Source organism: Schistocerca americana, chromosome 4, assembly GCF_021461395.2.
Source record: "Schistocerca americana isolate TAMUIC-IGC-003095 chromosome 4, iqSchAmer2.1, whole genome shotgun sequence".
NCBI classification, from domain to species: Eukaryota; Metazoa; Arthropoda; class Insecta; order Orthoptera; family Acrididae; genus Schistocerca; species Schistocerca americana.
In genome coordinates this window covers 528,916,840-528,931,100 of record NC_060122.1, presented here as the reverse complement: position 1 = coordinate 528,931,100, position 14,261 = coordinate 528,916,840, and positions in this window count along the sequence as shown.

The following is a 14,261-nucleotide window of genomic DNA, read 5'->3' as shown; positions in this document are numbered from 1 at the left end:
GTCACATACTTATTGTGAGCTTCTTGCTTCTTCTTGTTGGACGCTAGTTTGACCGTAGCTTCGCTGTATCTCGTCACGTGACCTAGTTCCTGGCACTGCCGCGTCACCACTTCGCCTTTCCAGGCAATAGGTATTGTTGCGTTCTCTTCAACGAAAACTACAGAATTCGTTTCGGTAGTTGGCCGAGGGAGTCAAGATTGGTCAGAAGCACTTTCATTGCGTTTCGTAAGAACAGAAGAATTGGTGCGTCCGAATTTCTTGCAACTTGGGATGTAATAGGCAAGTGCTTTTCATGTAACGTACAATTAGTATTGCACATGCACGGTTCTCATAAGTTAGAATTTGTCTCCTTCAAGATTGCAGAATAGGAAAATTTGTTTTTCTTATGATACTTCAAAAATTGGCAAGTCGGCAAACGGGCACGCATCGTCCCTATAGCTAGAATGAAAATAAAACGAAGATAAGTGAAGTGATACGGCGATGACTAATTTGTTACCCCTTATTCCATAATCAGACACGAAAGAAGTGACACGTGGAAATTACGACAGATGTCGTGTGTCAGTTCTTTGAAACGAACAACCACAGTGCAGTGAGTTAGTATATATTGACTAGCATTAATACCTGTCGATGCCCAGGTGTGTATTTGTTGCATTATTATGTTACTCCATCTCCTTATTCTTCCCTTGTCCATTGTCTGCCGCCCCACTCGTTGACCATTTCACCTACATCTGTTATGAAATTGGGCCTGAAATTCAATTTCACGCTGCTCAATTCTTATGACTTCATCTCCTGAACAGTGTATCCTACAGTAATATAATTTTCCGTTTACGTGCAGTGGAATAGTAGGAAACTGTCTGCGAAGTGTGTTGCAAATAAAGTCAGTACACTGACACAACAGTTAGTTTCACGTAATCGTTCTTTACAGGCTGGATCAAAACATGTCCGATGGTAGAAAAAGACTGTCTGGCAGTGAATATAGGAAAAGACGGGCGCTGAAGGAAGATGACGATAAGAAGGAAAAGGATGCACTACAACTATATTTCAAGCCAAAGAGAGAAGGACCTAGAAGCGGCGAGGGTGGAAAAATAGATCCTGAAAGTACAGAAATTAGTGGAGCTACTGTAGCTACATCTTTATCTTCAGGACATGACCAGAAAGTTGACGAACACAGTACTGAGACCACCGCATACAGTAGCAATACTGACGGTGGACCATCCACAACATGTTCAACAGACCTCGTCTGGACTCAAGACCTGCTTTGTGACGAAAGCTCCGAGACTGAAACATCAGGCAGAACTGAAATTAGGCGACCCGATTCGGAAAATACCGGAAGAACATAAGCCGAGGTACTCACCATCGGAGAAGGGATTGAAGGCGAGCCTAAACTGGAAGACACAAATGACTCAGATCCCGGAAGATGGCCGGAAATTATTACCGACTGCATTCGAACGACTTTGGTCATGCGAGGTCCTCCCGAGCGCATTAAGGAAGCCGATGAATGTCCTAAAAACGCGGACAACCGGCGTTTCAGCCCTATGCACTACAGCTATTCTTTGAAGAATTCGGAAGAAGCAGATAGATATTGGTTGGCGTACTCAAAGAGCAAGGATGCTGTGTACTGCTTTTGTTGCAAACTTTTTTGTCATCTACAGTAAAAATTGCAAAGAACGGTATAAGCGACTGACGGCACCATGCTTCGTATCTCGAAAGACACGGAAAGTCTACCGAGCATTTGAATTCACATAAAAAGTGGATCGTGCTTTCCGAGGTACTGAAAAAATCACGAACTGTCGATGCCCACCATCAAAGGCTTCTGAATACTGAAAGCGAACATTGGGAAAATGTTATTGAGTGCTTAAGAGCAATAATTCATTTCCTGGGTCGGCAATGTCTGCCTTTGAGAGGAGGTGCAGCCTGACAACGGAAACGTCTTGAAACTCGTTGAATTATTCGGAAAGTTCGACACAGTGATGATGGAGCACCTGGACAGAACAAAGCAATGTGAGAACAAGGGTCATCATTGCGTTGGAAAAGAGACACGGAATGAACTAATTCATCTTATTGGATCATTTATAACCAACAATATTCTATTAATGATGAAATCTGCAAAGTATTACAGTATAGTTATGGACTGCACACCAGATATTTCAAAAGTTGGGCAGATGACAGTTGTGGTACGTTTCGTCCAAAAGACAAGACTCGACAGGGTGTACGATGTCCGAATTCGGGAGCATTTCCTGGGATTTCTTCCAGTGCTAGATTCTTAAAGCTCCACTTTGACGCAGGTCGCACTCAAGTTCTTGGAAGATAAAAAAATCCTATTGTTTAATATGAGAGGGCAAGGATACGACAATGGAGGAAACATGAAAGGAAAGAAGTCTGGTCTCCAGAAAACAATTTCAGGTATGAACTAGAGAGCATTTTATGTACCATCTAGGAGTCACTCATCGAATCTTGTTGTAAACGATGCCACTATGTCTTTTAAATATGCTGTTTCCATGTTTTCGACAGTGAAAAGCTTATATGACTTCTTCTCGTCCTCCGTTAGATGTTCGGATGTCTTGAAGAAGTATCTGCCTAACCTGTCGCTGAAGCCACTGAGCGACACTAGGTGGGAAAGTCGCATCGATGCACTTACTTCCTTGAGGTTTCAAATTGGAGGCGTTTATGATGCACTGGTTCAGATATCAGAAGAATTCGATGGCATGACTGCTCACGAAGCAACGTCACTTGCGAATCAAATAAAAAATCACACCTTTCTCACTTCTCTGGTAATCTGGTACAACGTTCTGCTTCACTTCGGTATAGTCAGTTAGACACTCCAGACCACTGACGTAAATGTTTCTGAAGCAGTGGAAATGCTTTAAAAAACGAAAGCATATTTTGAGACCTGCAGAACAGAAGAAAAGTTTGTGTCTTTCTTGACTGATTCCAAAGAATTCGCTACAGAATTAGTGCTAGAAGATATAACGTTACCACAGATAAGTGTTTCCCAGCGACGGAGTAAGAAGCCAATACACTTTACCTATGCAGGAAGGGAAGAGGCAATAGATGACCCAACAAAACGTTACAAGATTGAATTCTACGATCATCTTTTAGGTATAGTAACCACACCTTTGGATGAGAGATTCAATCAACTGAAATCTTATTGTGATTATTTTGATTTTATCTACGACATTCGCGAGCTGAAGGATGCACCTCCCGACAGCCTAGACAAAAGTGTAGAAACCTCACAGCGATTTTGCAAGATCATGAGTCAAGCGACATTGATGCACTGGAGTTGAGGGAAGAACTAAAAGTCCTTTCAACATTGTTGAAACCTGGAATAGGTCCAAAAGAGACTCTGAAGTTTATAGGAAGACACCATTTTTGCCCTAATGTTAACATTGCTCTGAGAATTCTCCTAACACTCCCAGTGACAGTTGCGAGTGGAGAGAAGAGTTTCTCAAAACTGAAACTCATAAAGACATACCTCTGATCAACGATGAGCCAAACTCGTTTGAATGATCTTGCAACAATATCGATTGAGCACCAGCTTGCTGAGGACTTAATCTACACAGATCGTGTGAAAGAGTTTGCACAAGCAAAAGCCAGGAAGGTTCGATTTCTATAGTATTTTTTAAAATTTTTATATGATGATCAGTGTTTGGTTATTTACTATGTTGTTTCTTATTTTGTTCAACATTGAACAGTTATTGTAAATATTATTGTACAAACCAAATTATTGTTAAATTGTAAATATATTTTATTTTCCGTTGAATACATTATCTGTTTACAACCATTCAAAAATGTTTATTTACGTTAACTGTAAGTTCATGTCGTGCGGGATTAGTAGAGTGGTCTGGGGCGCTGCAGTCATGGACTGTGCACCCGGGTCCTGGCGGAGGTTCGAGTCCTCCTTCGGGCATGGGTGTGTCTGTTTGTCCTTAGGATAATTTCGGTTAAGTAGTGTGTAAGCTTAGGGACTGATGACCTTAGCTGTTAAGTCCCAGAAGATTTCACACACATTTGCACATTTTTGTAAATTCACAAGGCTTGTTAAAATTAGCTAGATTTCTTCCATCAGGATTGACTCCATTTTTGAGCTGGTGCCCAGCGACTGTTTTGTACAAATCTGTAGAGAATGTCACCAATCAGTCGCAATTATTGTTTTTATTTTCCAGATCTACATAGATTTTGGGCACAGTGTGGCTATTCTCAATGCTTTGGGCTATGTTTACATCTATACCATCATGCTGAATGTATCTGTCAACATGACAATTTAAATGTAAGCACATATTAAAAGCTTCGAGACTGACCACTCAGTGGCCGAAACTAGGTAGATCTGAAAAGTAAAAACAAAAATTGTGATTGGTTGCTGACATTTCCTACAGGTGAAGTGAGTTCCACAGCCTCAGTTTCAGTTTCAGTGAAAGACAGCACCTTGAAATTTTTGGTTTGGGGGATCTGTAGAACACACTGAGCCCTCCCTGGTCCCTGTCCAACCTGTACAGGACGCCTAGCTCTAACACTGAAACGTCATTTGCAGCCAAGTGGACGACAGATCCCGTACTTCCTTCAGAGGAGACAGGCTCTCCAGAAAAGGATAGGACCTAACGTACGTTTGGTACCGGTACCACAGTTACATGACTCATGGGAGCTCTTCCACACAACTATTCGCAGCAGCTGCCAATAGTTTGATGGTAGTCAGTGTGATTTCCAGCTGCTCACAAACGTAATTCAACTCCTTCCATGTTCAAGAATAGCATTCACAGTAGGGCTGCATTTTGAATGGAACTATGTAGTACAGAGCACTGAACAAATAACTTTAAACTAAGTCCATTGACTATCTTTTACTCTGGAGAGATAAGAAATTACTAATTCCCTGTAAGAAATGAAGCAAATACACAAAACGAGATTTCTATTAAGGCAACACAATAATCAGTAGTAAAATTTACTAGTTTTCTAAAACTTTACGAGGTTTGTTCTAGTTACTAGCAAACTCTAAAATAGAATTAATTTGCGATAAATGTAGATATTAAATATTCCTCTTTAAGGGAAAGCTAGAAGTAACACAAAATGTTAGTTACATCTGCTACAGTAACTAAATCACAAACGCGATTTATTACAGATTATGCATGGGATAATGGTAACTTCCGATAATCCTCTAAAACACCCGTTTATTTGCGTTGATATACAATTAAATTCAGAAGTGATCTATTGTTTTGCAATAAATGTGAATCACAAACATTGATCTGTTGCAAAATAAGTTACGTACTCAAAACACTCGTGACGATAACTTAAGAAAATATAGTTTCATTGCTTCCGAAAATTCTCAAAAATAACCTATTTTTCACATCGTAATGTTGCTTAGAGATTGGCTGCAGCCTACTATAGCCCGCGTCACCTAGGAAGGCACTTTCGCGCATAGAGATAGAGCAGAAAGGAAGCGTGAGGGGGATAAGAACTGCGCATGCGCGGCAGCAGCGAGCGGGCAAACTAAGTCCACGTTGCCGAACTGTGCTGCTGGGGACAACAGTCGGGCTCGATTGCCTACGGCACATTGTAAGTATAAAGTCTATGAGGGGAATAATAAATGTTAAAACCAATTGCAATCAGTTGTCATTAGAAAAATATTAATTGAAGTTTTGACGACGTTGCGTCCACTGCTCCACAGATTTACTCTGTGTGAATTCTGAACAAAATTAACTTCCAGCACAAACCGACTTTTTTTTTTTTTTTTGACAACTGCTTCTACTCATTAGAACTTTTAAAAATGTGTAGGTGTGTGTGTGGATGAGTTTGACTATAGTTATGTGTAATCACTGCATGTAAAAAATAATTAGTGGTAGAAAAAACTTAAGTAAAAGACTATCATAAAAGTTGTCATATTTTTCGCCATTAATGGGCATTATGAGTGTAAACAAATGCACTCGACATTACAGTGACAGAACGGATTTATAATCCATGGAACAAGCAAACAATTAACCATCAGCTGCGAATAACATCTTAAACCACTGATATCTTGACAAGTAACAGTTATTGTCATTTTAGGGCTTATTCAATTCATGCCTTGAAAGTGACAGAGGTTTACATTTGGAAACATCGGTCTTCTGACCAATTTATCCAGCTTCATTCTCGTGTGTTATTAGAGCATATATCATGGTGGGAGAAACTTAACTTCTCCTTGGGCAATATGTTGAACATTATAGTCTGCATAATTAAAAAGATACGAAGTCCTAATCAAAAAGGCTAGGAATTTCTCATTATTATGTATACAACTGATCTGTTGACAAATACATTTTTTAAACCACGAGTCTTTAAAACTAAGAAATATCATTACTTTGTTCCAAAGTCTACATCGTAATAAAATCGTCACTTCTATTTGAGTCTGTTCCTGAACAATCTGATTGTAAATTTATGATGATAGGTTCTAGGCTTATATCCATTATCACTTCCCTGTCAAGTTCTCTCTGAAGCTTTTCAGCATGCCGCACAGACTGCGCCTACATTACAGCTGGGATGTTGTCTGTTGCCTCATGCACAAGCGACTCAGTGTATATTATCTTCAATGTTTTGTTTCTTTCTCCCACATAGCCTTAAAACCCTTTGCTCAAATTAATTCCATAGGGCTACACTGACAGTTTGGTGTTTTCTCTGTAACAGCAGAATTACAACTGTCAATGACCGACTTCAAACCAAGTTGTGACAAGAATTGATAAGACATGAACCAGGCGACCAGTCTACCAGTCTGGAGGCCCTAGCGACATGACATTTCCATTTCAATTTGTGAATCACCTCACGAAATTGAAAGCGTTCCATTCCGAATGTTAGTCACTGCTGTTTTTCTTAGAAGTAAATACAAGTTTATTCTCAAAAGCAAAATCATAAGAAGAGTAAAAATGCAGAATAATTATCCAAGAACCTATTCCCATGGGAACTTTAAAACTGCCAGTACCATCACTCATTTTCCAGCAGATCTTCCTGGAATGGTTCTAACTGACCAATCTTTCATCAAGGTAATACACTGTTGAACCATCTCCTTCTCTTGTATCGTTAATCTTTGTACAGGATGTAGTTTGTGCTGCACCTACATCACATTTTTGAACTAAAAACTCTCTTCTTAACATATCTGGAACCAACATCTTTTATACACCCAAACTGGAGATGGGAGAATGGACTGACAGCTGCTGATACCAACACCAGTTGAGCAAGTATGGAGTTTCACGATGCAACACCACATCATGGACAACAGAACCATCAATATGGGTTGCTGTTTTGGGCTGCAAGTGTATGTTCTGGTAAAAGGTGTGAGTCTAATGTTCTTCCATCTCCACGTATTTATGAAATGTGTGGGTGTTTTTTTTTGTAACCATGTGAAGTGGACATCTTAATGAGACATTCAAATAAATAAGTGCATAATGGCATGGTGCTGACATAACAATGAGGCATAATGAAAAGTGTAAAATTTGTTTCATCAAACTGAAAGGATGGCAATGTGCCAATAGTAGTTGTATAGCAGTGTAACTTCTTATAACAAATACTTGGTTAATTTAAAGAATGGTAATACGCCATGCCAGTTTAAATTCTCATTGGAAAAAAAATTGAATTTAGTGGATGGTAATGTTCTGATTGTTGCTTAGCAGCAGTATAAAATTTTGTAATTCGAACTTGACTAAGTGATAGTGGACTGCTATAGAGTATTCTAGCAGAAATGATAAATTGTAAGTTAGTGTAAGACTACTAACAACATAAAGATGCAGAATAATGCAACATTGAAAATTTTTATTATGAAAAGAATAATGTAATTATTGTAGAAAGTGTAACTAAAGATTAATGGTTTTTGTATATAAGCTTATGAACAAATTTAATGATGGTAGCAATTAGTTTTTTTATAACCAGAAAATAAGTATGTCTATGGTTATATAAATTAATTAATATTCTGAGAAAGAAAAAAGGCAAAGCGGATTCAAGTTTTGAAAAATAATAACAGATAACAAGTTAGTGGAATGGTATGGCTCTTGAGAGATGATAAATAAAAAATTATAAAAATTTCCTTATTTCCAAAATTGATTGTTGTCTGCAAGAACATTCCAGTTTTTGGAAACATCAGAAATGAGGGGGATGCGCAATATTGCTGGCTTTTAAGCCATCATGTTCAGCTACAAGAAGCCCTTCTTACAACAGTTGAGAAGGCAGCATTGGGAAAATGACATAATGTGGTGTAAGGTAACAGTAACAGACGGTTTGTTTGGTATGGGTTTTGTGACAAGGACCACCTAAATTGTGGGTCTTCTCCACGATTGGCTGCTGTATTCGGAAATAGCGCACCAAAATAATGAACTTCTGTTATTAAAATTAAAAAACTAAACAATGTATTTTCTTGCCTTCCATAAAAAACCACATCTCTCAGTAACAAGCTATAATTCCATTATTTCAAAAGCGGTAATTACCAGTACTGCAATAAACAATTGCTAAACGAAAAGACAGGTGAGATCTTTTAACTTGGATGGACTGCAAAGTGGTTCAGCTGTAAGGTCAGAGCTGGTGCAACAGTCTCAGAAGACAGACGTGTTGTCTGCCTTGGTCAGTGTCGGTTGAGAACTTAATTAGCGATCTCTAGTTACGTAGACATGTAACAGAGAACAATTTAATAGTAACTACACAATTACACTGTTCATTAATTTCTTCATTTTATATGAAAGTGTGACGTTGCAGATCATTTGTGACACATAAAGTGGAAAATAATTGTGCAGTTTCTTATGTTCTGATAGAAAAACGAGTTCTCTAAAAAAAGCGAGTGGCATCCTGTATGAACAAACTAATTGAAGGTATAATTATTTATGCAACATCAGTTCCTCTCTAAGAGTTTATTATAGCCTCAACGGTTTCACGAACTACGTGCTGTTTTCTGAGCAAGGGACAACAACTATAGAACACTGCAGGTTGCTGAACATTAATTAGAACTTATGCATTCAACTCAGAGTGGTGGAAGAAAATAGGCACCTCGTGTGTATTGCAAACTTAGTACAAATGAGATCAGTGACATTTCACCTGTGTTAACACAGAGTAGGTATGAAGGACAGAAATTGTCAAGGGAAAGTGCTTATCTTACACACACACATGTGTGTGTGTGTGTGTGTGTGTATGTGTGTGTGTGTGTGTGTGTGTGTGTGTGTGTGTGTGTGTGTGTGTGTGTGCGTGTGTGTATGTGTGTGTACATAGTCTTTCTGGAAACAGGTCCATTTCCTCACTCAAGGTATGTGGTGTAGCTATACAATCCTGCAAAGCCAAACAAAAATATTTCTTTCCTAATGAACGTTAGTCGCTGAGGGACGTTTAGATCCTGTATGGCTTTGAGTATGACCCATTGATTCTATATTCAGTCATAGGATGACAGCCGATGTGAGTAGCAACATCACTCAATGATAAGCCATCGTCTCAGTGGGCTATCATTCTGCCACTGTCGAATTCCCACCTGTAGTGACAGACATTTCTCCACCTTACACAATCTTTCTTAAACAACCAACATTCAAGTGTGTTTTCTAAATGATGAACATTCCACGTAACATTCCCTTTCACACAGAATATAGATGGAATTTCTCCTAACTGTTCTGTGTGACTGTCCTCAAGTTCTAAAAATTTGCATATCCATGTCAATTTGATGTTTGTTGGGTGCTATCTTCTTGGTGTTGCAATTTTAGTGGACCACAGTCTAATCATCATACTAGTCGGAGGCGCTTTACTTGATGGAAAATAGCGAGACTGCGTAAATTTATGTACCATCTGCGAGAGAAATTCCGTTGTGTGGAAGTGTGCTGACAGTCAATCCGTTGAATGTGCATCTATTTCGAACAACTTCCAACTGAAGATAAGATTTACATATAACAGTTTGGGCCATTATCACCGTATTGTACAGGGTGAAGAAAAAATGATGCACTTCCAATTTAGCAAGTGATTTCTCATCTCAGACAAATGTGTACCTAGCAAAACCTTGTACTTCCAAAAAGTTTGTTGGAAATGCGATCAGAAAAAGCACTGGTAATGTTGTAACTGCCAGCAGTGTGCCCAAGAACAGGTAGCATGAATTTTGTGCTCTGCCAGAGCTGGCCCATTAGCAGTCACGTGGGGAAAGGATATGCACCGAACCCTTTTTTCAGTTAAACCATCCATTTTATCCAATTTACACCTCCTCAATAAAGTATCTTGTGTATTTCTTTCCATTACTACCTTTCTTTTGTGTTGCCTTTGTATTGTATTGTATTGTATGTGAACTGGGGGCCTAGAAACGACGGAGAGGCTGCGACCCCGCTGCAGCTGCGGTGGTCCACAACCCCACGACGACTACCACAGTCCACTTCACCCCTCCACTGCCCCACACCGAGCTACTCTTTCTGGGTATTACCTTTACTTAAACATTGAGACATAACATGAACTTCTTACAGATGTAAACGACCACTTTGTTTTGTCCACGAGACAAATAAAGCCAACAGAAAATAATAGTGAAGTACAAAAAACACAACAGGTAAGCCACACTAGACTGCACATTATGCTATGCACAGTAATTCCTTTCTGTAGATTTTACATCCAGGCATATCTTCATAGAGTCAGTACATACACATATGAGCAATGTTCACTTTAAAGAAGATATTCACACTTAGCCACTCGCTGGATCATACTTTGATTGAGGCAGTGCAACACACTTGAATCCACCATTGCCGAAGCTGCATGCACGCATACATGCAGCATTTTCTAATGCATCAGGAAAAGCATTGCATAGAAATGTATGCTACAGGGGAACATTCAACTTATCCAGAAATAGGTAAGGGCCCAAAAGCATTCTTCCCATGGTTCCAGAGCACAGGTTCAATCTAATCTAAAGCATGCCTCAAAACCACATTCATGAGTGTGTTCCAACAAACAATGGCTCTTGTAGAGGTTGCAAATACCTTCATGAGTGAAGCTAGGTCCATCAGTCCATATCATGTTATTTACAAACTGTTCATTATCTTCCACTTGCTGCAAAACAGTTCACAAAACTGTACTTGTCGACCCTCTGATGGTGGAGTACATCTAGTTCTTGGACGATCTCTGTCCATGACTTATGGATGAAGATTACCAGTTTCCTGAAGGCATTGCTCCATGCAATGACAAACATTCTTATCGGGCTGGTGCCTTTGGGAATAATGTGCAGCACATGCATGTGCAGCAGTAGAGCTTTGTTATCAGATGCACCTAGCGCCAAAAGCATATCGACATATTCATTGTTTATGAACTCCATCAGGAAGCCACCTTATTTGAAGTTCACAGGACCAGTTATTGTTGTGCTCTGGGTGATTAGTAGACACATGCATGTTGTCCAGTAAATCACACTCAAATGACAGGCAACTGTCATGCGACAAAATGGTGTCTTTCTTATAAATTACAAGAACTATCGAACAGATGTCAAGAGGAGCCTGTAAACGAATCGAACCGTCGCTGCATAGTGGATTTGGGTTTGATGTCCCACCAGCCTGCTCACTAAGCTACAACAGCTGCTATGGTGGTGTGTGGGCGATATACATTTTCCGCTGTTCATTCCAATGCACTGCACGCTGCGACAGTGTTGCTAATTCCTCTTTTTCATACATGTGTTTTCAAAATGCACCTGATCTGATTTTGCTAGTTAAACTTTTATCGTGAATCTGTATGAGGAATCGCGATCTGACTTTTATCTTGAAATAGTCAAATCGGAAACTGTAACACTAGTACACTAGTGCCTGTGATGTGGAGAGTAAATATATCCAATTAAAATTTTAGATTTCCTAATGGATGAACAGAGATTTAACGTATGCCACCAAAAAATAAAAACCGAAAAAATTCGTCTCTACAAATATTTCATTGTGTCATCAATCGCTAATTGCAACACATCATAACTTCGAATTCGATATTTTTTTGGGGGGAATCTTTCACTTAGGCAGACAAGAAAGTCGTTTCTCAATTCCATCACAGCACAAGTTATTAATACAGACTCTCAGAAATAAGGTCAAGTGTAGCACAAAATCTACCAAATTGCGTGATTATCCCTTCTTTCACTATAACAACAAAAATTGCGAATCTGAGCTGTGACACTTGAAACAAACAAGCAAAATTCCCCCACATTTATCTCCTCCAAGCTTCAATCCAAGTTCATACCAGTTATCGATTGCTATTATTATTAAGATGTTATGATGTTCCAAATCCACAGTTTTTTTAATGTGATACTTCTGTACTAGTGATGTAATAACATTCAGCACATACAGAACGCTTATGGGCAAACTTTATACACTTTTCCATAGTCATGTGACTTTGCAGTATGTTGGTGATAACAATTCTGTTGTGGGCATCTGAAGAATCACTCTATATTCTTACTCTATGGTCCAGCATCGAGTTTCAGGAAAACAACTGTTTAAAAAACTAGTTATATTCACAACTGTCTATCAATACCTTTTTATGAAGGCACTTGTAAAGAATCAGGCACAATTTCAAAAATTATTTAGTAGTCATAGCATTCATAAGTATAATACTAAGAATAGAAATAGTGTACCCTATCTACAGTGTAATCTGCCTGTTGCACAGGAAGATGTGAAGTGTGCAGCCAATAAAATATTTGATCAACTCCTTTGTGAATTAAAGGTGATCACAGGTAAGGAAAATTTTACAACAAATTGTAATAATTTCTAATTGTCACTTCTTCCTACTCCATAAATAAATTTTTGAATAGAGTGCATCTGTTTGTGGTTGGGTTACATATATCAGATTTCATTGCATATTTTAAAAAATCCAATTATCTACATGGTCAAATAGTAGCTATGTTTTCACAGAGAGTACTTTATTCATAAATCTACCGACACAAGCCACATGATAGCAAGTTGTCACGAATGTGATAAAAAATTAATTAATTCATTCATTATTCTGTGGAAAGAAAACTTGTGTTATAGTGACACATTCCACATCATTACGAAATGTCGTATTCAAGACCTATGAAACAGGGTTTAATGAATGTATGTATGTAGAACATGAAAAAAAACTACACCTTTTTCCTCTAGCCTAAGCCTATTCGCTGTGTATTACCTTGTTGGATATTGCGTTTCTCATCTGATAAAATTGCTGTGAGTCATAAGGATTTTGATGATTTTACTGTGTAAGCGACTGTCAGAGAACGTTAAGTCTCATGGTAATTCACAATGACGCTCTCTTATAACGTCTCTATTGCAACGCTTTTTCTGCATCACTCCATTTACAGTAAACAATGTACGATTTCCACAACATAATTTTCAAAAACTTAAAAAATATTTCTTTGGCACTTTCTTTCTTATTTCTGGGCAGAGGATCCTATGACAGGTGATGATCTATAAGGTCTCTTCACTTGTGGTATTCATGTAGACTAGAACACTGTGGAGTTTTCTTTTCTGTTCACTCCAGATATGAAAGAATAAACCACAAAAAGAGCAATAACCGTTGGTAGCTGCACACTGCCTTGTTATAAGTTGTCTGTGACGTTAGGACTTTGAAAATCTGTTTTTATATTGTACTTGGGCATCCAAATTCCGTAACATGCGGTATCCATTGTTCCTATATCTGCTTTGTAACGCTCAAGCACAACTAACCTCCATGTATACTTTCCCCTCTGTGTCCTAACGAAAAACGAAAAACCCAAGATTCTGAACACAGCATCTGAAAAAGCGTCGTCAGGACCTAATAAAAACGTCAAGATCGCTACTGGGTTCCCAAACAGGAATAAACAAAGCTCAGAATAATACTATTCTTTATTACAGCAGTCGCACCTCAGTTACAACATGTTATCGATTTACTTTTCAAGACCACTATTTATATTTTACGCTAACTGTATACACTAAATGAGCTAAGCCACGAATTGTTCGTAGGTGCAGAAAACAAACACCATTGTAGCAAGCTGAAGATCCACAACATTTAATGAGAGTTGTGCACCACTATACTCAAACCTATCCACCAGCTTATAAGTGTCAATAATAAAGTTTTGAGGGTCCACTGCTCATGAGTGTCTATGACAAAGTGTATTTTTTTGAAAGGTATTGACTCCAGACTGTTTAATCTAGCAAATTAGGGGCCAGTACCTGCCTCTACAATACTTTAGATTTTAATGTCATTCTACTTTAGCATTTAAAGTCATTCTATAGTTACTGTAAATAACCTTTCCAGATGATTTGGTGGGAGACAGACTCTCTTCACCAATATGTCTTGAATTTAAGAATTAGTTAGTAAAAGATATAAACAATTTAAAT